Raw genomic sequence first — 26243 nt, forward strand, 5'->3', positions numbered from 1 at the left:
GTGTCTGACACTGGGGGGCTCCCCTCGCTTGTGCCGGGCATGGACCCCGGAGGGCTTCAACAACTGGCGCTGGGACCAGAGACTCACAGCCATGTGGCCGTCCCGGGACTATGTGGAGTGGCGGTCCCCGAAAGCTGCTCATGCGTGGTGCCCCCTGATGTCTCTTCCTCTCTGAGGCTGCTTGGGCATTCACTCTAAGCTGATTCCAACAGGACCCCCGTGGTGTTTAAAACGGGGCGGGGGGGGGGGATGTCGGTAAAGCCACCCTTCTCCCCAACTGCTGTAGGAGTCAAGCAGCTATGACACATCCAGGGGTCAGCTCAGAGCAAGCTCTCCATAAATGGTCACCATGAGAACAATTATTCTTGGAGCTTCTCTGGGGCCCACACCCTCAATCCCCGTGTGGATGGTGGGTGTGTAAAAGGCCTCTGCGGGCCGAAAGGAGGCTGCCGCCTGTCCCCTCTCTCTGCCACCCTGGGCCCGAACCAGTCCCCACCCAGCAGCTTAGAGGTGAGCCCAGGGGAGCACAGTGCTCCAGCGGGACCAAGGGGAGGAGGGGGGAGGAGGAGGTTGGCTGATGTGGCTGCCACTGAGGGGGTAATACATTATCCAGGGCTAATGAAAACATAATTATCTTCTTTTGGCTGCAGAGAGGGGCTAATTTAATAGGCTGCGATCGAAAGGCATCTGTTGAATTCACCCAGCAGCGAAAACACTTGAAGGGCTTGGGTGGGGGTGGGGAGAGCAGCAGAGCGTGGCTGGTCAGCGGCAGGCAGGCCGGGCAGCAGCTGCATGTGGGTGGCAGCCCCCCCAGGGGAGGGGAGGGGGGTGGGAAGCAGCACGGGGCGGGGGTGCAGCAGCTGGGGAGGTGTCCTATGCACAGACCGACTGGGACTGCTTCCTCACTGCGTGATCTTGGGCTATTCCTCGGCTTCTCTGAGCCTCGGCCTCCTCATCTGTAAAGTGGGGTCAATCCTGCCTCCCTCCCATTGACTGGGAAGACTAGATGAGGAATATGAGAGGGGTTCTGGCACATTCTAAGTAAGTGTTTAACAAAAACTTCCCCCTTCTGCTGCTTTGCTGAGCCACTTCTAGTTAGCCTTCGGGATTCAGCATAAATACCCCCTCTTCCGGGGAGGCTCCTGCTCTGGGCTCCCCTAGTGCCCTGCACTTGCCTTTTCTTGAGGAAACCCACTTTAGGATATTTGCTGGGTTCCTGCTGGGCTGCTAAGAGCCCCACAAGGGTAGCAAGGGTCTGTCTCATCTGTCATTCAAAATCAGTGCTTCTCAAAGCATGTTCCCTGGGCCAGAGGCCTCAGCATCCCCTTAGAACTTAGTTACCAGTTCCTGGGCCCTGCCCCACACCTGCTGAAGCAGACACCGAGGTGGGGGCCCAGCGAGCTGTGTTTCATGCAGGTTCTCCAGGAGAGGCTGGTCCACGCTCCAGTTGGAAAGCTTGTGCTCCAAACAGAAACCAAATTAATGTTTGTTGAATCAAGGAATGAAGAGCTTCCTGGGGTCCAGCCATGAAATGGCAATAGCTCCCTAATTAGCCACCAACTGTATACCAAAGGCTGTGCCCCTCCCAGCCACCCCCTGTCCTCCACCACCCCTCCATTCGCCAGCCATGCCCCTTGGTTGGCCTCTCTGTCCTGAGGTGGAGACCCACAGGGAGTATTGAAAGACCCAGGGGGGGTGCCTCCTCTGTGTCCTCCCTCTGCTCCCACTGCACACAGATGCCCCTTCCCTTAAGTTGTCCTCCCCCCCGCCCACCCACGCAGGTCCTCTAATTCTGGAAAAGAATTAGACCCTGTCCCTGGGTGCCTGGCTTGGGAAGTCACTTAGATATGCTTATGAAGGACCATGCCTGTGGGTCAGTCTTGCACAAAGTGGGAGGGGCAGTCCGTGGAAGGGCCCTAGAGATGGCTGTCCCCAGCCGTGGCATTTTACACAGGGGGAGGCCAAAGTCCAGGGAGGTTTGGTGATTGATCCAAGAGCAACAGCCTGTTAGTGGCCTATAAGATCCTTGTCTTGGCTCCCAGCTCGAGATGCTGGCTCTGGTGCCCCTAAGAGGGGTGGGTCACCATAGTGGCACTAGGGCATCTGTGGGAGGGCAGGCCAGCAGGGCCAGGGAGCAGGGAAAGAGGTTGTTTGAGGGCCTAGAACTCCTGCGAGGGGTGGGGGTGCCACAGTCCCCAGGACAGCTACTGACTGGTCAAACACCCCTGGTAGACATTCATTCATAGGACTCCTATGAGAAGAAAGAGGGAGGAGCCCTTTAAGGCTTAAAGAGGCTGCCTGGGCCTAGGAAACACTGGATTTGAAGCTGGAACACCTGGCTTCCAGGCCTGGTTCTGTCACTAATGGGCTGTGGGCGCTTGGACAAACCCCTTGGAATCTCTCAGTCTCAGAAGAGTGATCTGAACCAGAAGATGGTTCCTGGAAGTATACACAAAATCAAGCCCAAGTGCGCTTTTCTGGGGTAGAGGGTTTTCAGTATTGAGTAGTTTTTTTAAAAGAGTCTAAAACCTTGGAAAGGCCAGGAGAAACTGAACCAATGGTCTTTCAGGTGCTTTAATGGGCAAAATGGAGGCAACTTCTTGCCCGGGAAACCCCGCCCCGGCAAGTTTGCAGCTGCCCTTTGCTCTACGCAGCCGTTTCGGCAGAGGCAGTTCCCCGGATGACCGACAGATGGCGCTAAACCTTCACTATAGCCTTCCTGTTCTCCTGAGACTCTTCAGGTACGTTCTGCTCCTGTTCACTCAGCTTTGGGGACCTCCGGGCCTGGGTCCCCTTTACGCTGAGCTGACCTGAATGGCATGAGACTGTTGGGTCATCCTGGGGGCTGTCTGTATCTTCTGGCTGCCACTCAGTCTTGCAGTGTCTGTCCATAGAGGAGACACCAAAAAGGATGTGAAGGTGGGGGCATTAGAGTGTGGGCGTCTTGAGCACCCCAGAGAATGAACTGAAAACTCAAAAGGAGCCTTATTTAGTCCTTTTGTTCTCCCCTGCACCCCCAATACAGGACCCCCTCCTGTACTCCCCCATCTCAACCATCTCAGGCTCCTCCAAACCCTGGAGTGTTTGATAGTCTGTCACACGGGGGTGTGAATGGGAATCAAAGTATTTGCATTTTGAAGGCAAAGACCTGGGGAAGCCAGTGCCTCCAGGGAACAGATGAGGTGGGCTGGCCCTGAGACATCAGGGAGCGGTAGGACCTGTGGCTAACTGGAGGGCAGGGTCCACCTAAAGGCATTCACATTCAAAGTCAGCCATCAGTGTAAGAATTCTGACCAAGGGAATGGATTTCAGCACCTGGCGGTGTCTGTCGGTGTCGATGTTTGAATGCAAGGCAGGTCTTAATCAGAACATAAAGCAGTGGTCCCAGGGGCATCCGGGTGACTCAGTCAGTGAAGCATCCGACTAGTATCGGCTCAAGTCATGATCTCACGGTTTGAGTTCAAGCCCCACATCAGGCTCCGTGCTGACAGCATGGGACCTGTATGGACTTCCCTCTCTCCCTCTCTCTCTGCCCCTCCCCTGCTTGCATGCTCTCTCTCTCTCAAAATAAAGAAACAAACTTAAAAAAAAAAAAAAGGAACATAAAGCAGTGGTCCTTAAACTGCCAGGGGCATGAGAATTACCTGAGAAGACCACCAGTTCCTGGACCGCGCCTCCATAGATATCGGATCTGTAGGTCTTGGAGGGGGGAGAAGAGGATTCAAGAGGCTAAATTTTTAGCAAACTCCTCAGGGGAAACTGAGGCAGGCGGTCTTCTGGTCCCAGGTTGGCTACTCCATGCCTGCGAGGCCACCCCAGTGACCTGGGCTGGATCCTCAACCTCCACTTGCAAATACTTGGAGTTCAATGGCACAGCTTCTCAGCAACAATGACGGCTCCCTCCCCCCATCAGAGCAGCGATCTAGCAATTCTGTCCTCCCCCCCCCCCCCCATACCAGAGACATGCATAGAAAAGATGACACACCTGGACTTATTTCTAAGAGTTAGGAAACTTCTGAGACCAATCCCTGGGGGAGGGTAATGGGGAGGTGGTAGAGACAGGAGCAGATGGAAATGCCAGCTCAGTGTACTGGAAACTACCAGCCTGGGGCCAACGTGTTTGACTTCTCATCTGACTCTGTCCTCCATTCACTGTGCGACCTTGGGCAAGGCCCCTCCCCTCTCTGGGTCTCAGTTTTCCCATCTATAAAATTAAGGGGGTAGGACTGGAGCATAGCTTCCTTCTCTGTTCTAGGACTCCCTTGGGTCCCGCAGCAGTGTCTTGTGTAGGTGGAGGAAGAAGGGTGGGAAGGGTGCCCTGAACCCCGTTATCTCCCCCTCCATTCTGAGCTGGTCTGTTCTTTGTGAATCTGAGAGACCAGGTTTCATTCGAAAAACAAACTCGAGAACGACTGGTGTGGGAACTCTCATGGCGTCTTCTAGAGTCCATTTAATCATCCGCTGTCTCCTCTTTTTTGGTGGTCTACGTACCAGGCACTGTGCCAGGGGCCGGGGCAACCAAAACCCCCAGGCAGGATTCCTGGCTCCTGAAGGACTTTGTACAATGAGGAAGTCAGACAAGTTCACAGTCCAGCCTGCTAGCCTGCCATGCTTTGCAGTCTACACCGCCCTGAACCCCAGAAAGCGATTCTGCTGGCCTTACCCTGTCTTTTAAAGCCTTAATAAGAGAACCCACTTTCTTCCTCTCAGCCTGACAGCCTAGAGCTCCATTAGCTTCATATATTTTGGCATTTGATTTATTTAATCTGACACTCAAGCAAACTGTCTTATAGTCTAATTGTGTGGAAGAGGGGAGTATGCAAGGATATGGTGTGATTTAAAAGCTTTGGAGTTAGTCCTGGGATTTGCCACTTCCTAGCTGTGTGACCTTAGGCAAGTTAATTACCCTTTCCGTACCTCAGCTTTCTCATCTGTCAAAATGGGGGTGATGACAGTCCCTACCTCCCAGAATTGTGCTGATTAACTGAGATAATGCATGTGAAGCCCTTCGCATGGTCTTTGGCACATAGAACATGCTCAGACAGTGAGAGCCCCTTCTCCTATTATTATTATTATTGTTGTTATTGTTATTATTAATATGTAGGGGGTTCTTGTCTCTGTTTCGAGACTAGAAGATCTCTGAGAAGTATGAGCCATACCTGAATCCAGTTGTATGGACTTCAATATGCCTCGCAGTTTGCTAGTACATCCCAGGCACTCAAAAACTGAATTCTCTTGCATGGAAGAATCAGGACAGTTTCTCTGCAAAAGTGGTCCTCAATCAGCAGCTCTGGGGGTGGGGTCTGGCAATCTGAGTCTCAACAAACCTGCAGTGATCCTGACACATTTTTAAGTTTGAGAATTGCTTTTCTACACCAATGATTTCCAAACTTGTTTTAGCTGTGGTAATACGTATATTTTAAATTTCCAAATGGAATTGTAGGCAGAAGCCAATATATAAAATAAGTGAAGGAGGAACTCCTGAGAAATCACTGGGGAGGAGGCAAGATCCCTGACTGCCGTATCCTCCTCCAAGGAAGCCCTGAAGTGCTTATGACTTCTAGGAATAAAGCTAAAAAAGCATCACAATTTTTAATCCTCATGCCCATCCATCCACCCACTTACCCACCCACCCATCCTCATCCATCCATCCATCCATCCATCCATCTATCCATCCATCCATCCATCCATCCACCAATCCATCCACCCATCTATCTACCCATCTGTCCATCCATCCATCCATCCATCCACCCATCCATCCACCCATCCATTTACCCATCCATCCATTCTTCCATCCATCCATCCATCCATCCATCCATCCTCCAATCCATCCATCCATCCATCCATCCATCTATATTTGTTGGGAGACCACCTATCTTATTCATTTCTGCAAGTTTTGCCAGAAGAGGCACTGATTGCCTTTTTTCCAGACTCTCTTTTCAAGATGTTTGTATAACAGTTTTGAAAAATGGAAATAGTATCTCCCTTCAGAGCAAAAGGCAGGCATGCCTACTGTCCTGTATAATAAAGATACTGACTCCCAGGGTGCCTGGGTGGCTCAGTCAGTTGAGCTTCTGACTTTGGCAAAGGTCATGATCTCATGGTTCATGGGTTTGAGCCCCATGTCGGGCTCTGTGCTGACAGCTCAGAGCCTGGAACCTGCTTCTGATTCTATGTCTCCCTCTGTCTCTGACCCTCCTCCCTCAAAAATAAACATTAAAAAATTAAAAAAAAAAGACACTGACTTCCTCAAGAGCAAAGGGCAGGTTTGCTTACTCCCATTATAAATAATTCAGTTTCTCTAAATGTGAGATTCCTCTCCTGTTGTCCAAACCACAACACCTGGTCCTCTTTGTGTTGCCCTGTGGGAACTGGGGTTTGGGCTACTGACACAAATGCTGATACCCTGGTTACTACTATTGCTAGGAGTAATAAAATCCCATGTCTCTGACCCAGGAGTCCCATGTCTCCTGCCAGCATCCATAAAACCGTGGCAGCGTTGTGTGTTGGCTACTTCATGGCATAGAAAAGAAACTTAAGATACTGCCCTGGACTTGAAAGGCTTACAGCTGGGTTGCCAAGGAGAAGCATAAAGACTCATCAAGAGCTTTAGCCATGCTGTAGGGCAGGAAGTGGGAGCTTTGGAGCCGAGTGAGAAGTATGGACAGAGGGGATAGCAGGGTGTTCAGAGAAAGCTGTGTCTGGGGGTCCACAGGGAAGGGTCTGGACGCTTTGGCCTTTCACTGGATGTGATGTCAATGCTCTTCTGGCCCTCCCACTGTCCCAGTGCTGATCAGTTTGCTCTGTATTCATTGTCCTCTGGCTCTGCGTCTCCATCCGGATCCAGTGCTCCTTGGGGACAGGGATCCTGTTTTTTTTCATGTCTTGGGCCCCAGCGCTCCACCTAGTGTTTGGCACACAGTAGGTGTTTAATAGTATTTTGCTGACTCACAGACTTTTAGATAATATTAAGGATGACAATAACAAGAAGTATGATGGTGGTAAATACTTGGATAGACACGTAGCAGCATGTGAGCACTCATAACATGGCAGGCACTTCCTACACCTTACCTCTTGCTCACTTGGTAAATGGAGGAGCCAGGATTTGAACCCAGGAAGACTGGCTCCAGGGTCTGTGCAATGAAACCCCTACATGTTGGTTGCTGATACTGAGGAGGAAGTGGGTAAAGGAAACAGCTCAGGGTACAGCAAGGTGGGGTAGCAAGTGACAAATAAGTAAGCATCACTTCTTGCAGATCGCCATGGTTACCATTTCTTGAGCACTTACTATGGGCCATGCTAATCCTTAATCTTCACAGCCACCTTGAAGCTGGGTATCATTGACCTTCTTTGGGGAGAAACAGAGGCACAGAGAGGTAGAATGACTTGCTCAAGGACACATAGCTAAGTAGTGGCAGCTCCAGAATTTGAACCCAGATCTTTGGACTCCAAAGCCCACCAATCTTAAGGGGGGAATTTTGGTTGAAGTGAAGCCCTGGAGGGTTATAGTGACCTCAGGGCAAGGGGGTTCATTGGCTGAAGCTTGGGACAAGGCTGGGCTGACCCACACCTGGAGCCAAAAAGAAGACAGATAAACAAGATGAATGAGACAAACAGTGACCCTTCTTGAATTTTCTAGCCCAGAGTATCCACATTGCTATTTTCTAGCCCAGAGTATCCCCCCAGCTGACATTATGAAAGAAAGAGAATGGGCATGGAATCAGACAAGACAGGGCCAAATCTAAGCTCTGCCTCTTGCTTGCTGTGCGACCTTGAGCAAGTTACCTAGCCTCTCTGAGCCCCAGTATCTACCTGTCTTTCAAAAGCTTTGAAAATCATATTAATAAATAGCTACAAGGCACCTGGCATGTAGCAGGCACCCAACCAACGTCCATTATTGATTCATTCAATAAACAATTACTGTAGCACCTTCCAGCAATGCCCCACCTGTATCTTCTTGGCATCTACAATTCTCACACATACTGATCCAAACTCTAGCTTGAAGCACCTTTCCTCTTTTGCACCTCTCCTCTTTGTCGGGGAGGGGGGGGTGATTAGCATACCCTCCCCACCTCCCGCCCGCCTTAGAGTGCCTTCAACCACTGCCCGACAGGAGTTGGGACATAAGTCCCCTTGAGTAAGGTAACTCTGAGATGTGTGGTCTACACTGGTTCCTAAGACTCCCCTGCGGGATTCAGCTCTGATTTCCCACCGTGGTAACTTGCATGATAACACATATTTTTCTGGGATCACCTCCCAAAGAAATCCCTTGCACTCCAACCCTAGTCTCAATCTCCCAACTAAAACTAAAAGAAGACATTGACTGAGCGACTACGTGCCACATTCCATCCTGTGCCTGGATTAATGATTAACCAGACAGACATGGTCCCTGCTGTCCATTTAGACTCTGTAGTTAGGCCAGGAGAGGAAACAGACAGTGAAGAATTAACTGTGGTCAGTATAGGAGTCTCTTACCCATCTCTCTTCACTTGCCCTTGGGGAATGGTAAGGTCTCTCTCTCTCTCTCTGTCTCTCTCTCTCTCAGAATACACCCAAGTTCTGTCCAGAATTGTAATTGTTTTTTCTTGACCACCCCATGAATAAGCATTTTGAAGCCAGAATCCACATCTTATTGTTCAAATTTTTTTCCCCTTGCAAAATCCCTGGCCCAGTGCTTGGCATGTGTTCATCTGATAAATATTCAGTGAGCACTAACTGTGTGTTCTAGGCTGTGGGGACATAAGAGTGAGCAAAGCAGAGTCAGTCTTGGCCCTCAAGAAGCTGACGCTCTGGTCTGGGAGACCGACCACAAAATAAGTAAAGACATAAACAACATACAAATCGGGAAAGAAACAAGTAATACGATGTCAGACTGGGATAAATACTATGACAAAAACAAGGCAAGGGGCAGAGAGGGGACTGGGCCGGGGGTAATTGTAGGTAAGGTGGCAGAAAAGATCTCTTGGAGGATGTGCATACAGTTGGTGCTCAATAAAGGGCTGATGAATACAGGAGGTAAAACCCTTAGTTATGTTACCAATGAATAATAGCACAGAAGAGGATAGCATCTTCAGTGATGAGGGAGCATAAAGCAAGCTCAGGGCCAAGGAAGCATACTTGCCAGGCACACGCCACCCTCCCCCACCAACAAGGGGGATAGGTGTGTGACATCCCTCAGGCACTCCTGGCTGCCCCAAGAACAAAGGAAAGGGGAAAACAAATGGTTAACTGGTAAGAGATCACAGTCATTCGAGACACTGAGTCTCCATCAGTTTGCAAATATCTTAGTAAATTAAAAAAAAAAAAAAGGCAATCTTATCAATAGCCTAATCTCCAGGAACTCTCTACTGTCTTAATGATAATACTTTGCTGGAGGGAAAAACAACCTTAGCTTGACAATAACTAGGCCTCCTGTGAGTCTTCTTTAGCATATGGAAATCCCTTTAAGAAACTTCCTCTAGGGGCTCCTGGGTAGTTCAGTTGGTTGACTTCAGCTCAGGTCACCATCTCAGGCTCAGGTCATGATCTCCCAGTTTGTGAGTTCGAGCCCGGAGTCAGGCTCTGTGCTGCCGGCCCAGAGCCTGGAGCCTGCTTCAAATTCTGTGTCTCCCTCTCCCTCTGCTCCTCCCCCACTCCCTACCCCCCCTTTCAAAAATAAACAAACATTAAAAAATTTTTTTTAAAAGAAACTTCCTCTTGACTTTACCTCCACCAGCTCCATACTATATAACAGGACACTTTTCACAACCCCAGTGCAGCTCTTTCTGTCCACGGGTCCTGTCCCCATGCTTTAATAAAATCACCCTTTTTGCACCAAAGACATCTCGAGTATTCTTTCTTGGCCGTTGGCTCCAGACCCCACCATCCCTCTGAAACCTCATCATTCAGTATATAAAAGAAGGCTTTTCTAAGCCCTTCAAGGACTGTTAACCCCTGTCTGAGGTGATGCCACGAGAAAGGTATCCACGATTTCGTTCAGAAATCTGTTAGGTCCCCATGCACACAGTTCTTGGGCCAATGAACACCCTTGAGACGAAGGCAGCCATATTTGATCAATACTAGTAGGAGTCTTGCCAGAATCAATGAGGGGTCATCCGAGGTCTTGGGAAAATCCTCTGCCTCTGGAAAGCAAAGGTCTGTAGCAGTTTCTGCAGTAAGTCTCCTGACCCAGAAGTGGCTGAGGCCAGTGACAGCTAACACTGACTGTCTGCTTGCTCTGCTCTATGTACCTTCCTAGATGCATTATAAGAGCCACGCCATTTAAGGCTCATAAAGACTCTGTTAGGAGGCTACTATTATGACCTTGTTTTCCAGGGGGGAGGAAAGGGAGGCTCAGAGAAGGCTAAGGAACGGCTCAAGGTCACACAATGACAAGGCAGGGTATCGTGGGCAATAATGGGAGGTGGTGGTGGTGGGAGCAGGAAGGAGGCCTACCCAGCCTGGGACAAAGAAACTCCTATTCCATGGGTGTAACTTCCAAGCCGAAGTCTGGCGAAGATTGGAGTTGGCCCAGGGAAGGGAGGAGGGGAGCAGGGGAAGGGGGAGGAACTCCAGAAATATGCAAAGACCCAGAAGTGATGGCACATTCTGGAACCCCTTGGAGGCTGCATTTTGTCCAGTGCAGAATTAGCCCCTTGCCTCATTTTGTGTGGCTCAGGATTCAGCAGGAAGCAGGTCATGTGTCTGCAGCCAGAGTTCAATTCTGGGCTGCACCATACTTCCCGGAAATCTGTAAGCAGAGCGTGGGCACCTGCCAGATGACTCTGGGTGATCCCCTAGTCCTCCTTTGGGTGGCAAGGTTATCCTTGTGCCCATCTCCCTCTGCCCAACAGAACAGAAGATCCTGGGGGCCAGTGACTGGGTCTCCATCATCTTGGGAGATAGAGGGATATTCATATTGGTTCATGGCATGGGCCTGGGGAGTCCACAGATATGGGGGGTTAGAGGTGACTGTAGCATCTGACAAGCTACTAGCATATCAGTAGCTGTAGCTGCTCACATCAAGCGCTCCTCATCACCTCACCAAGACTGCAGCTGCCCCATCCAGGCCCATTGATGGGGCTCTAAGCTGCATTTATTTAGCAGCTTGATCAACTGCCACAGGTTTATAGTCTCAAAGGCTCCGAATGTGCCCCAACCCTCAAACTCTGTCTTTCCTTCTGTATGACCGCTCTCCAGTCTGAGCTGCCATCTTGCTCATCTAGGGCATCCCATCTACGACTTCCCTGCCCACTGTAGTCCAGTCTCCCCATGCAGGTCAGAGACACCTTTCCAAAATGCAAATCTGACCATGCCGCCTCCTGAGCTGGAAACACTTCAACATCTCCAATGCCCTCTGGGTAAAGCCCACATTCTTTAGCATTCCTCGGTTCATTTATTCTTCCAACTTGCAAATGTTGATTGGGCACCAGTGAGTGATCCTTCTGAGGTTTGATGAAACATTAGCTTCTCAACTGACTTGGTTTTATTTTCTTTTTGGTAGCAGTGAGTCTTGTGAGGACATGTCTTGTTTTTATTTTTATTCATTCATTCATTCATTCATTCATTCATTCATTTGTGTGGGCCCGGCCCTTGCATCCTTTCTTCTGGCAATTGCGCCTCAATTTTCTTTGGGGAGCTCCCCTCCCCCTTCAGGTACAGTCCTGGAGTGTGGGTTCCTACCCCTGAGGGTCAGCTTTTCAGCTTTTTCTTGAAATCTTAGAGTTACCTGAATCCCTCCAGTACATTCTCGGTTTTGCTAGAGTTTTGCCAGAGTCATTTGGTGCCTGAAACCAAAGAGACCCTAATGGATGGCGCTACCTCTTATGTTCCAACCTGAAAGTCTCATGGGCTGCTGTTGGCTCCTTCAGGTCTATTCACCCCACTTCAGCATCTCTGTTTGGTTCCCCTGTAGGCTGATCCAATCAGCAGAGCCCCTTGCCTCCAGCTTCTGGTTGGAATCAGCCAGTGGAAAGCATGGGCAGAACAGTGGGAATTGGGAGGACAGTGAGGGTGGGTTTATTCCATTCTGGGTCCTTCCCTGTGGGCTGGGGGAACAGTGGCTATGTCCCTCTGTTAAAGGCAGTTCTTCCCACACAGCTCACTCTGCTGGCTGCTCCCTCCTCTTGCTCTGTGAGGATCCCCATGGTCCTGGTTCCTGTATGCGCCTTGTTGGTTTCTCTTGACCATGACCGCACCTTCATAAACAGACTCTTCATTAGTCTCTCTTTGATTACACAGTTTGAGTGTGCATCCCTCTCTTGCCAGGGCCCTGACTGATACAGGAGGAGTGCCTGCCATGAGCTGTACCTGCTTAGGATCCAGAGGAGATCGGAAGGAGTGGTGAGTTTCCCAGGATCTTGGGAAGTGGGAAGAGAATGGAGGTCTGAGAGAAGACAAAGAGAAGTCTCACCAAGTACCTCCAAATAGGATTGCTAAGGAGAGCCCCAGCTAGAAAGAGCTCTGAGCTGTAGATTCTCCACTTCCTTGCTGTGTGCCTTTAGGAAAAACCACTGCCTGTCTCTGGGCCTTCTCATCTGTGAAATGGGAATGGTAATAGAGCCTACCACATTAGTTGTGCCAGGGAGTCAATGACCTCATGTTATTCATTCATTCATCATTCATTCATTCATTCGTTCATTCAACAAATATGTACTGGGCTCTACTATGAACCTGGTAATGTGCTAGGTGGTGGGGACACAGCAGTAAAGAGAACAGGTAACTGCTCTTATCCTCTGGGAACTGATAGCCTATGTGGGGAAAAGGACATAAACAAGGAGCCACACAAACACTCAACTAGCCCTTCCCTGAAGGGTCCCATCTGGACTGAAAAGTCCTCTGTGAAGAAATGGCTAATGTTTGAGCTGAGTCTTGGAAGATGAAGATCAGCCGGTTGGAAAGGTGATCCGAGTGTAGATAACAGAACAGGTCAGTGATGAGGGTGGTTGCTGGAGGAAGCATGAGTGATGGGGGAAGAAGAAGACGAAGTGGGAGAGGTCACAGGAACCAGGCTAATCCAGCTTTGCACGCCTCAGTGAGGGTTTGCGTTTTATTCTGAGTGTGGGGGGTGATATGGATGGTCTGATATATGGTTTGAAGCACTACTGTGGCTGCTGTGTGAAGAACAGACTAGAGAAGCAATAGGAATGAAGTCAGGGAGACCAGAAGGGGACTGTTTCAGTCACCCAAGTGACACATGATGGGGGCTTAGATGGGGGAAGTGTCAGGGAACTGAGGCAGAGATGGCTGGCTGTCTATTTCCATAGTGTAATGTTGTGGCTGGGAAGGAGCTGCCCAGCCAGAGACCACGTTTCCCAGGGGCCCTGCATCTAGATGGCGTCACGTGACTGGTTCTCACCAATGCAAGTGATGGCATCGCTTCTGGGCTCAAGTGGCTAGAAGCAGATGTGTCTTCCCTGCCTTCTCTTTTTCTGTCCATTGGTTGGAAGCGATGCCTTGAGGGTTGGTGGACTCATAAGATCGGAGCTCCCTGGGTCCCCGAATCATCATCTGGGTCCTTAACTAGACTTTACTTGATCTAAGAATACATTTCTATTCTATGGATTCCACTCCGAGCGTGGGGTCTATCTGTTAGAGCAGCTAGCAGTACTTTAACTACCCAGTGAACAGATCAGTTAGGAGAAAGAACCATCAGGACTTGGCAATGAATTGGCTGTTGTGGATGAGTGAGAAGGAGGTCAAGAACAACCTTGAAGTTTTAGCTTAAGCGACTACGGAGATGAAGTTGATATTTCCTGAGCTGGGAAGACGTGAGAGAGTCTTCTGTGTGTGTGTCACGGGGGCAGGTAAAGAGCTGCATTTAGAACACGGATGTTTGCAGTCTGGGAGACATTCAAATGGCAATGTCAAGTAGAAAGATATAAAGATTCAAAAGAGGTCTGAGCTGGTGACGTAATTTACGGATTTGTCTTGTAGACAGAATCTGAAGTGCATAGTAGGTACTTAATAAACCCTCTCTGAATCAGAACGTGAATCATTTCTTCTTTATTTCTAGCTAGCGTTTGGAAGTCCATGGGCACAAATCACCCAAAAGTGATGAACACCCCTCCCCAACCTGAGAGCGAGCCAAAGAACCATCCATTTCTTGCTCTGCTCTCATATGCCCATTGAAGAGGCTCTCTGAGCTCAGAGAAGTCTGAGAATCCAGCCATTCAAAGGCTGAATGAAGGTAATTCTGACGATGTTTAAAACTGCCTTCCTGACACATTGGGTAAAACACTCACTCATCTTTGATGCACTGAAAACCACTTGAATCTCTGCCTTTTATTCCCTCAAGTGGCTTCACCTAATAGGCTGGGTTTTGAAAACAGAGTGTGAAAAAGGCAAGTCTGGGCTTCACCTGCCTCTGGATAAGGCCACTTGTCTCTCTCCCCAGGCTAAATGTCTTTTGCTCCATGGAGGCTTTGGAGGAGCCATGGCGGAGAGAAAGGGTTCTGGGCAGGCTTGGAGGCAATTTGACTAGGCAGAGACTCTTGGCAAAGCTGACACTTTCCCCCAAAGCTCTCTACTCCCAGGATAGCAAACTTTGTCAAATGCCTGCAGGAACCAGCCAGTTAATGCATCATGACTCAGAAAAATGCATCGTGTGGGAACCTTGAAGAATGGGACAGTACAGGTCTTATTTAAGGGGTGGATACAACGTGGGTCCAGCCAATCATTTCTATGTGGAACATGCATCCATCATCACTAGGCCTATCTGGCTTCCCAAGAGAAGCCTCAGATTCAGATTTTAGAAATCTACTGAGTTTTAAATTTTTTTTTCAACGTTTATTTATTTTTGGGACAGAGAGAGACAGAGCATGAACGGGGGAGGGGCAGAGAGAGAGGGAGACACAGAATCGGAAACAGGCTCCAGGCTCTGAGCCATCAGCCCAGAGCCTGACGCGGGGCTCGAACTCCCGGACCGCGAGATCGTGACCTGGCTGAAGTCGGACGCTTAACCGACTGCGCCACCCAGGCGCCCCAGAAATCTACTGAGTTTTAAACGCTGGCAACGAATTACATCTAAAGAGTGATCTGTGGGCCAAAGAGCATGTGCCTTGTGCATATGACCCCTGGGCTTGGAACCAGCTTGAAAGCCTCAGGGAGTTATGGAATAGGTGTGTGCCTCCTTCCTAAGAAATTTCCCAAAGGGGAAGAGATAGAATCATTTTGGAACTGTTACGGAACGAACACAAGTTCTTTGACTCAGCCACATACATTGTGAACCATAATTTGTGTGTCAACTTTTTATCCCCTCATTGGTGAGGTAAACATTGAAAGCTTGCCAACAGGTGAGGAAAAGAGTGAGGACTGAGAGTCAGCTAGACTTAGAGCAGGAGGGCTGTGTCTTCTTCACTGCTGAATCCTCAGGCCTGAGAAGGTGCATAGAAATATTGTTGAATAAAGTAATGAATGAAAGGGACTGGGTGAATAAAAGAGTAATAACCACAGAAGCAAGTTTGCATGCTTCAGGGTGTGGGAACCCTTGGTGAGTGGCCCGGCTGTCTCCCCAGACCCCCATTTGACTTCTGCTACATGTAAATTATTCTTTTACAGAGGACACCTATTCAGGTTGCTGGTGCAACCTACGATGGTCTCCACGGAGGTGAACGTGAACTTAGCGTTAACAAGGCGTATGTAGCTGACCTTTTCTCCCAGCTAGAATTTTCCCAAGATTTTAAGTCACAATTCCAGACTTCTCTACAAACAAAGCTGTCACTGACACCCCCAGGAAATGGTGCCAACCACATTCCCATTTAATGAGCAGCTACTACATTCCAGACACTGTCCTAGGTGTTTGTAATGGGTTTTAGTAGCCTTTTGTAATGTGTCCTGGCCATGGTGGTGAGTACAGGACGAAGGTGTAGCCAATCATAGTACCTCATTCCCTTCTTCCAAAGCGATTGGCCTGCAGAGTGAGCATGTGACTAAGCAGGACCAATCAAGGGCTTTCCCTGGGACTGATACACTGTTACTAGGTGAAGGAAGCTCTCTCTCTCTGCTGAGGGTGGTTCTGTCCACGCCATTTGGAAGAGGCTCATCTGTGGGAGGAGAGACTGAGGGTTCCATTTTAAGAGAAGAAGAGACAAGCAGAGAACAGAGGGAACGAGGGACACGATACATTCCCTTTTGTCTGTCTGGAGTTGGGTTTCTGTCACTTGCAACCAAAAGAATCCTGACCGGGACACCTGGGTGGCTCAGTTGGTTAAGCATCCAACTCGGCTCAGGTCCTGATCTCACGATTCATGAATTCCAGCTCCACAGTGGGCTCTCTGCTGTCAGCACAGAGATCATCTTCAGATCATCTGCCTTCCCCGCCTCCCTACTGCTCTCCCTCTCCCCACCCCCCCTCAAAAATAAATAAACTTAAAAAAAAAGAATCCTGACTGATACAGCCCTTTATATACCTTGTCTCTCTCAACAACCCTATGAAAATGATATTAATAACCCTCATTTTGTAGATGAAATTGAGGCTCAGAGAGGTGAGAAGACTTGCCCAAAGCCACACAGCCAGTAGGAGGCAGTTTTGATGACTCCCAACCTGTTCTGTTTCCACTGTGCTACTCTGCCCGTCCTGACGAATCAGCTTTCCAAGTTGGAGCTGACCTTATATTTTCTATTGTGAGTGCAAGCCCCTATGGGCATAAGTGTCTTCTACTAAGAAATCCATCATTTCAGGGTTAGAAGCAACTTCAGAAGTCAGCTGGGGCTCTCTGGAAAGAGCAGCGGACTGGGAGTGAGAAGGCTTCCAGGGCAAGTTCTGTTTCTTACTAGTTGGAAAAGTCACTTAACTTCTGTGAATCTGAATTTCCTCATCTGTGAGAAAGAGATTATATTCAGGATGCTAGTCAAGATACACGGGTGTTATGACAATTAAGAGACAAAGAATAGGAAACTGTTTTAGAAATGTGAAGTCCTATACAAAGTAAGATACCAATGCTGTGGTTTACCCCTGTGAGACTGAGTCCTATCTCATTCTGTGCTTCAATATCCCCCCACACAGAGGGCTCACTGCCTCTTAAGGCAGCTCTTTCTGTCTTTGTTTCCATTCTTATTGTTATAAAAAAAATTCTCTCCCATTCTAAGTTGAAATATTTCCTTCTTGAACTTGATTAATTTGTTTTTAAAAAATTGTTTTGACATTTATTTATTGTTGAGAGACAGAGACAGACAGAGCATGAGCAGGGGAGGGGCAGAGAGAGAGGGAGACACAGCACCTGAAGCAGGCTCCAGACTCTCAGCTGTCAGCACAGCTGACGCGGGGCTCGAACCCACGAACTGCGAGATCATGACCCGAGCCGAGGTCGGACGCTCAACCGACTGAGCCACCCAGGCGCCCCTATTAATTTGTTTTATGGGTTTCATTCATTCATTCATTCATTTCCTTCCTTCCTTCCTCCCTCCCTCCCTTCCTTCCCTCCCATACTTCTCCTTCAAATCTCAGCTAGGATATCACTCCCTCCAGGAGACCTGTCTTACCTCCAGAGACCGGGGTGAGTGCCCCCTCTGTGTTTCTGAGTCTCCTGGGCTCACCTCCCACTCATCATAGACCACACTCCTCTTGGTTCCCTGGCTGCTTCTCTGTGTCTGTGTCATGTTCCTGACTGGCCGGCTCTCTAACGCCTAACAAAGTTGCAAATAAAGAGTTCTGAATGAATGCCATCTCTCCTTCACTTCTGACTCCTGTCCCCTGCCACGATCCATCAGGGCCCTGTAGTTGCAAAGAGAGTTACTGGTTCCCACAAGGTTGGGAGGGAGAAGCTGCGGGAGGCGCACCCTGTCCCCGTCCACCGTGGCTCTGACCTACCACAGTGCTGGAAAGGCCATGTGGATCCTCAAGTCAAGACCTTACGTTAAGCATGTGACTTTTCCAGTATCAGGGAAGCGTCCCATGGGACAAAAGACCCAGAAGGGGGTGTGTGTGTTCCACACTGTAGTACTCTGAAAGGGTCTCGTTGTCCACAGCAATGCGATCAGGGGCCAGGTGAGACGCTGTCCCTCTGAGACCATGTGGCACAATGGTTACCTCCTCTGGCTGGGGTGTCTGGCTTCCTGGGTTTGAATCTTGCCCCCATCATTTACCTTCTATGTGCCTCAGTTTCCCCTTCTGTAAAAATGATCTTGATGAGAAAAGACTTTTGGGGTCAGGATGGGCCTTCAGTGCCATGTTGCTGGTGAATTATTCATGATGGGGCCGGGGATGTAGCAAGAGCTTGATGAACCTCAGCTATTATCATTATTGTCCTTTAAACTTAAAGGGACATTATCCTGCTTACCCAGAAGACCTGGCCTCTGGGCGCAGGTCCGAGCAAGTCCCTTCCCTTCTCCGGGCCTCCGCGGCTGTGCTCGGATTCTCCCGCCCCGGGGAAGGTGGGCTTTGCCAAGCAGCTGGGAAGCAGCTGTCGGACCGCCTGGCCCAGGCCTGCCCTTTCAGGGGGTGCTCAGAAGGCTGGCTGGGTGGAAAGCGGGGCTGATTCGCCCGCAGAAGCCCAGGGTGGCCTGTGTAAAGGGCCGGTAAAGGGGCCACGGGTTGGGTGACTGACCTTGCTGGTTTGCCCAGGATTATCCTGGTTTGGGCACAGAAAGTTCCACATCCTGGGAACCCCCTCAGTCCTGGGCAACCTGGGACCATCAGTCTCCACCGTAGCCCAGCAGATCCTAACACTTCCGTGCATAATGAGGCTGAGTAGGGAACAGATGTGGCTACTGGAGGCCCTGGGGGGGTGGGGTGTGGGCGGGTGGTCCTGCCCACCCGGCCCGGCTGGAGCTGGGGCAGAGGCCCAGGGAGAGGCACAGGAAGGGCTGCTACTGTCTCTTTTTCTGCACCTCTTTCCCCCACAAGTCGGCTGTCTTGCGGAATGAAAGCTGACCTTTCCAGCCTCAAAGCCTTATTCAGGCCACACCCACTGCCTGGACCTCCCCACCCTCCCTCCTTTCCTTGAAATTTTGGGAAGGGCGCGGGACCCAGCTCAGATATCAGCCCCTCTTTCCTGACCTGCCAGCTGGGTAACCCTTCTCTGCACGGCGCCCCTGGGACCCTGCAGAAAGCCCTCTGTCACAAGCCCTCAGGCAAGCTACTGAGATACCGTCATCTCTTTGCACAACAGACGGAATCAGAGAAGTGACCTCCTAGGGTCATCCGGATGATTCCGTGAGATAATGTTTCAAGTGCTTAGAACACTGCCTGCAACAGAGTCGGTGGCCAACAAATGCTAAGTGATCATAGTAAGGACAACAGTGGCGATAGAAAACTACCAGGTGATGGAGACGAGAACGGTGCTCCTCTTGTGTTTCAGGTGTGTCCCCCCTCCCCCCTCAATCTTCTGGTCGCATTGCTCTTACCTACTTAAACCGGGTCCACCTACGTATCCATCCGAGGCTGGCCTACAGCTCTCCATACAAGCATGATGTATGCATGTTGAACCACAAACTTTGAAGCCTGCTTTCCAAGGACTGGAAAGGTCCTTTGGCAAGAGAACAGTCAGAGCTAACATTTGTTGAGCATTTACCGTGTGCCCGGAAATGTTCTAAGCGCCCCGGACGCTGATCTGGGGCAGTCTCTGTCTATCAAGTGTTCCCCACCTGCCAGGCAGAGTACAAAACACCCACAGCAGTGATTTTTGGCAGGGACAACATTGACCCTTCAGGGACATTTGGCAGGGTCTGGAGACAGTTTTGGTTGTCACAAGTCGGGGTGGGGTGCCACGGCATCTAGTGGGCTGAGGTCAAGGATGGGCCAAGGATGGGCCAACGGTGGTCCCGGACACCCTACAAAGCGCAGGACAGCCCCTCACCACAAAAATGATCCAGACCAGGGGATCAGTCAGCAGCATCAAGGTCGAGAGACCCTATTTTGTCCTTCCAATGGCCCTGTGTCATAGGAATCATGGAGGAGGAAACAGAGGCTCAGAGAGGTCCAGGTGAATGCCCAGTGGAACCAGAACACGATCAGAACCCGGTGAATCTGATGCTCAACCCTGTGTTCTTTTAAGCCCCTGCTCTGGATGAGCAGATTCCGAGGGGAGAGCAGAGGTGGCCACCTTGGAGGGGGGGATGAAGGCGGGTGCTTGGCAGGAGGGGGAGGACTCTCCTGATTAGCTGAGCACAGCCCTGTCTGAGGGTCACTGGAGGGTCGGGTCGGGGCAGAGTGGCTTGTCCAGAACCCAGAGCTGGCCTACGGGGAATTCTCCAGGCCAGCCAGTGCAGCCGCCAGATGGGAGGCAGAGTAGAATTTAATATCTGACCATCTGCAGCCAGCAGCCCCCCACCTCGGCAGGCAGCCCTCCCGGTGGATGAGAAGTCTCTTCCAGCAGCCCTGCACACTGGATTCCCTGCTGGTCCTGGAAGGCCTGACTGCTGAAGAGTGTCCCACACTATGGGCGCTCTCTCTCTCTCTCTCTCTCTCTCTCTGTCTCACACACACACACACACACACGCGTGCACACACACACGCCCACACACCCGGCTTCCATCTCCTGAGTGCCAGGAGCTCTGATGAGCACTGAAAGTGTCCCTCTCTCTGCCCCATGCCTGCTCTCCTCTGTCACTGCTACTCCCTAGAGTACTGAGCTGTGATGGGCGGTCTCTTTGTCCCCTGTGCCAACACCAAAATTTCTGTGAGCGGAGGCTTGATGCACCCAGGCCAGACATTCAGGAGTGCAAGGTGACACCTGGGTCTCTCTTGGCTGTCCCCAGCCCACCGTTAGCCTTCAGAAAGGCCCCAGTCCCTTCTCCCTCCTGTGAGCTGCCAGCCCATGTGCTGCTCCTCCTTGATCCGCTTCCAGAGAAACACATGTAGCTTTATTCCTCGGGACCCGAGGGCGTCTTTAGGGCTGCAGAATCACTCTACAGAAGCACATCTCTTAATATCAACGGGGAGCTACCAGTAACTGAGGATTTCTATCAGGCACAGGCACTGCAATTCTTGTGTCACCTTCAAGGCCTTAGGACAGCTCTGTAGGTGCTGAGATGAGTCCCGTTTTCTGAAGCTCAAAGAGGTCAAGTCTTTCTCCCAAGGTCACAGAGCGAGTACACTATTTCAGGTTTCCTAGTATGTTGCGAATGGCCACAGATCATCCCGAAGGGTCTAGGGTAGAGCTGGCATAGGGCAGGCACCCCGGATTAATCCATATCCCCGTGGGGTCTCAGGGGGCCCTCTCAAGGAGGCACAAGAGCTGCTTACCAGGCTGGCTACGCCTCAGGTGTCGTGGGCAGTCTGTTCCCTTGAGGTGGCTGAAGGACACGTGATTGCCAAGCAGGGAGTTCACGTCGCTGACGCCTTTGGCCAAAGCTCTCTATAGAATAGGCTTACAACCCACTCATGTCAACTCTGCAGCTGAGACAAGGTCCCAAGTCTGGAAGGTGCAGCTTCTGACCCTCACCCTGTTCAGAAATTACATTTTTCCTTGGTTCTCTAATCGATTAGCCCAACATGATTAAGGGCTGAGTCTGTGCCAGGCACGAGGGAAACAAGCATGGTGGTGACACAGCTCTGCCCGGCGTGTCCCCCCCACGCCGAAAAGAGTCACCGTTTGCTAGACAACTACTTTCTGCAGGGTGCTTTGCAGGCCCTCACGGTGGTCCTGTGAGGTTAGATTACCGCCTCTTCCATTTTGCAATTCTGGAAACCGGGGCTTTGAGGAGTCCGTGGCTTGCTTAGGGTCCTACAGTCAGATAGTGCCGGAGGTGGGATGGCGAACCCGGCTGGCTGGGGTGTGGGTCCCCGTCCCTTCTGGGTATGAGCTCTGCCCACGTCTGGAAGTCTGCCCTGCCCTGGGCTTGCTGGGGTCAGGAATGAACAGGCCCTTTCCCTTTGCTTCCTTGGCTAGGCCACTGTGCTTTGCCATCTCTGGGGGTCCGAGGCAACCTCCTCCCAGTGGGACCAGTTTCACCCTCCCAGTTTCACCTGAGCAGGCAGTGCCGGCCGGTTGCAATTCCTCAGAAACTTTCAGGCGTCCCATGAGATCAAGCCAGACAGGGCACATCTTTTGCTCCTGCTGGCCCAGAAGACTTAAGTCTTCCCTAGTCAAGGAAATTGCATTACCGAATTACGGTTCGTTTGCAAGGTTCCCCTGACCAGCCAGGAGGCTGGCTTCCTGACCCCATTAGTCAGATATTCAACTTCCCAAGTTCAGGGCAGCCCAGACGGTCTGTGGCTGCATCCCAGAGGACACTGGCCTGACCTCTGTGGAGCAAAATGCCAATGACAAAAACACGGTTCAAATTCCAGCCGCTCTTCCTGATTTCGGGGCCAGTCACCTGACTCCTCTGACCCTCAACCTTCTCACCTATAAAACAGGGAGAGGAACAGCGTTTGGCAGACTTTCCCACCCCACCCTCGTAAATCGGGATTATATAGGATGCTGCCGGCAAAGCATTCAACCTGGTGCCTGGCTAACTGTCCCTGTGGGGCAGGTGGCCCCCACAGAGCCCCCAGTGATCCCTGCCTCCTGGTGGTCACACCCACATCCCTGTGAGGCCTGCCCCTTTCAGTGTGACTTGTTTCTAATGACACGGCTAAAATGACGGACGCTTCTTCTGAGATTAGGTTCCAAAAAGACAGAAGCTCTGTCTCCCTGCCTTCTCTTGCCCTTGCCTTAGGATTAATTAAGACGATGGCTGCAACGCGGCTGACCTAGTACTCTCGGGTCCCTGGGAGCCCTCGCCCTGGGGAAAGCTGTGAGCAGCCCCACAGAGAAGCCCACGGGGCGAGGAGCTGAGGCCTGCCAAGAGCCTTGTGAGCGAGCCTGGATATGGATTCCTCCCCGGTAGCGCCTTGAGATGACTTCTGGTCTGCTTTCTTTTCCTGGCCTTCGGAGGATCCACGGGGACTGTGGTGTTCAAGAGCTCTGTAAGCTCTGAAGCCCTCTGAGACGCTAGCTAGCAGGCCATCTATCTGTTAACTGTTACGCGGGCAACCGGCACGGCCTGAGTACTCTCTGTGCGCCAGGCGCTGTGTGAAACCCACCGGTCCATCTGGTTTTTTGAAATCCCCATTTTCCAGATGTGAAAACTGAGGCAGGGAGCGGTTAAGACACCTGTACGCAGTCACGCAGCTGCTACGTGTCTGAGGACTCAAGACAGAGTTGGCCTGGCCTCTGAGCCTTTGCTTCCCAACAGATAGGGTGGGCCTCCCAGGAGGTGGGCCCCAAGGAGCCCTTTGCTTGGTCCAGGAAGGACCCTTAGCCTGTGCCTGGGCTGGAAGAGGGCATCAGTGTTGTCGTCTTGCCCAGAGGGACATCCGAAGCTGAGACCTGTCCCAAGACGTAAGTGGTTTTGTGGCTTCTTCCTCTTAGAAACAGCCTGCAGTGGAGGCAGGGGAATGGCCGAGGTGGCCTGTATGAGCGTTGGCCGACCTGGACTCCTCCCACATCCTCCTGGATCGGAGCCCTGAGGCCCTGGCCACAGGCTTCTGCCTCTGGGTCCCCGAAGGCCCCTGATGGAGAACGGCCCTGCTGTGGGATTGAGGGGTGAAGCACTCCACTATCAGCCCCGTTCCAGGGGAAATCTCATCTGAGCCAGAGGTTCGTGGCTGCTGTGACCTCATCCCCCTGTGTGCGTCCCTGCTTCCCCATAATTTATGTCCACGTCCACATTAATTGATGGTGCCGAGGCCGTGAACTGGGCTGATTGTTTCCAAATATCGAATTGTGAGGGTTCTTGGCTGATTACAGGGCATCAGAGTGGGAAGCAGCAATGTTCTGTTGTGTGATAATTAATGAAGGACCCAGGAGACGCCATCTGCCCGGATGGGACTCAGAAGCCTCGGCATGGCGTGGTCACCCAGCAGCCTTGGACGCCCTCCAACCCCAGACCACAGGAACGGTGCATCTCTTGGACGCAGCGGGAGGTATTCCATCTCCCCAGGTTCATGCGGTGATGATGTGGCGGAAAGAAGGAGCCTCATGGTGGACTTCCAGGCCACAGAGAAGCGAATGTTGCTAGACCATGATGATAACAATAATTACGACTACGATCATCGCAGTATAGACTATGTGCCGGGAACTGTGCTGGTGCTTTCCGTAGGTCTCATTCATTCATTCATTCATTATTTACTTATTTATTTAAATGTTTATTGGGGCGCCTGGGTGGCTCAGTCAGTTGGGCGTCCGACTTCAGCTCACATCATGATCTCGCAGGTCACGAGTTCGAGCCCTGCGTCGGGCTCTGGGCTGACGGCTCGGAGCCCGCAGCCTGCTTCGGATTCTGTGTCTCCTTCTCTCTCTGTCTCTCCCCTGCTCATGCTCTCTCTCTCAGAAATAAAGAAACATTAAAAAAAATTTAAAAAAAATAAATGCTTATTCATTTTTGAGAGGGAGAGAGAGTGCGTGCGCGAGTTGAGGGTTGGGACAGGGAAAAGGAGGAGACAGAGGATCCGAAGTGGACTCCGCACTGACAGCAGCGAGCCCAGTGTGGGGCTCGAACCCACGAACCGTGAGATCATGACCTGAGCTGAAGTCGGATGCTCAACCGACTGAGCCACCCAGTCTCCCCACCCTCCAGCCCCCCGCCCCTCAGGTCTCTTTTAATTAACACCCTGCCCCTGCGAGGAAGCCTCCCTTACTTGCTCCTATTTTGCAGATGAGAAAACTGAGACCCGGAGAGGTGACAGTGCACAGCCAGGACGAGGTGGAGCTGGGTTTCCATTCTGCCTAGTCGGGCTCCAAAGCTCATGCTCTTAGCCACAACTCCCAACCGCCTTTCCAGGCAGCTGTGTGCCAGCCAGATGAGCTCATATCTCTAGTGGAAGCTCTGGTTTGGTTTTTTTTTAAACTTCCTGTTCCTTTCCAGTTGTTCCAATCTCAGTTCCTGTCTAGATCAGCCCCTCCACATTCCTTATCCAGTTATTCCAGGCTCTTCTCCCTTCCCTTCCTGACTTCTCACCTCCCCCCCTGCCTCACCCCCCCCAGGCAGGGGGACAGGGCGGGAAGCAGAGACATAGAACGTATTGAATCGTTTTGCATATATGATCACACTTAATCTTTAAAAAATACTACTTGACAGGAGTGATGTCATTGCGGTAGTAACGAGACGAGGAAACCGAGGCTATGAGAGGCAGGTAACTTGCCCAAGGTCATGCGGGACATACGTGGCGGAGCCAGGAGCAGTCTGAACTCAGTCTGCCCTTCATCGTGACAAGGGGCCTCAGGACAATCCCTCTGTTACTGCTCTGCGTCTATTTCTAGTTGGGCATTTTTCACCAGGATGCACGAGATTATCCATTTGATCAGCTAACAGCTGGGAAATAGCTGGCCTGTGCACACAGCCCACTCTTCCCTTGCCCCTGGCAGACATTACTAGCAGATCACAGCACACTTCCCTGCTGAGCCTGTGCCTGTGTTCAACGCCGTGGCCTAGGCAGTCATTTCCAAACATTCTGAGATGGCATTTAGATAAAAATCAGGTGTTACTCCTGTCCCAGAGGGTCATCTTGAGGACACGACATTTCTAAGCCCTTGGTCACAAATCCCACAGCCTCAGATGACTTCCCAAAGACATGAGGGAACCCCAAAAGGCCTCTAAGCCTGCTAAAAACAAACCCCACCCAAGGTTTGGCTGCCTCCCCCAAAGCACAATTATTTCTGGGAGGTACCCTTTCTGGCACCAATTTTCGTTTAGTACCGCTCAATTGCAATTCTTGGCTCTCACTCTTCTGAGACCTACAGAAGAGATAAGGCAATGCACCTTCACTGGCGTGCCTGATTTTAAGGCTGCAAAAACATTACCGCAGAGAAATAAAGTCCTGGTCACCACCAGGAGTGCCACTTCCCACCGGTGAGTTCACTGCATCACGCACAGTGTGGCTGAAATGGGGCGATGGTGCATACAGCCCTCATGCACCCGTGGAAGACTCTAGGTCCTTCTCTTCTGCTCCTGAAAGTTTCTCTTACTGCCAGGGATATGTGTGTGGGGACCTCCTATAATGTGCTCTGATTTGTCTCGAGTCAGGTCTCTACACACTCGAGTGCCCTAGTGTCTCTAGGCTGGTCCTGACACACCATCGTCCCGCCCTGGGGGAGAGGACCACCACCCTAAGCCATGGGGCCAGAAACAACCTCTCTCATCCAGTGCCCGAGCCTTTTCCCCGATAGTTGGCACAGAGGAGTACACGCCATGTGCACTTGCTGGAGGCATCTCCTGGGTTTGCCTGACTGCCTGCATCCCACCCTTTTCTGGGTGGATCTTCCTTCCCATCTTCCTTTGGGGAACAATTCCCCCCTTCCTCTCACTGCCATGACATTGGTTGAGGAGCCAGTGGCTCC

At 51.1% G+C, this 26243-nt stretch overlaps 1 protein-coding gene and 1 long non-coding RNA gene across 2 annotated transcripts in view; one reads left to right on the forward strand and one right to left on the reverse strand.

Moving 5' to 3' along the window:
* The window catches only part of NOS1 (nitric oxide synthase 1), a 115125-nt gene extending 114908 nt beyond the window's left edge, over positions 1-217 (reverse strand). The window contains exon 1 of the mRNA XM_047828819.1: positions 88-217. The gene's annotated coding sequence lies outside the window, so the exon portion shown is untranslated. The remainder of the gene's footprint in view (positions 1-87) is intronic.
* Positions 218-436: 219 nt separating this feature from the next.
* Positions 437-14161, forward strand: LOC125149594 (uncharacterized). The gene is made up of 4 exons (XR_007145974.1): positions 437-510; positions 2570-2741; positions 12247-12321; positions 13994-14161. It is a non-coding gene; the product is annotated as an uncharacterized LOC125149594 (long non-coding RNA).
* The last annotated feature ends 12082 nt before the right edge of the window (positions 14162-26243 follow it).

The sequence above is a fragment of the Prionailurus viverrinus genome, chromosome D3, assembly GCF_022837055.1.
Source record: "Prionailurus viverrinus isolate Anna chromosome D3, UM_Priviv_1.0, whole genome shotgun sequence".
Taxonomy (NCBI): Eukaryota; Metazoa; Chordata; class Mammalia; order Carnivora; family Felidae; genus Prionailurus; species Prionailurus viverrinus.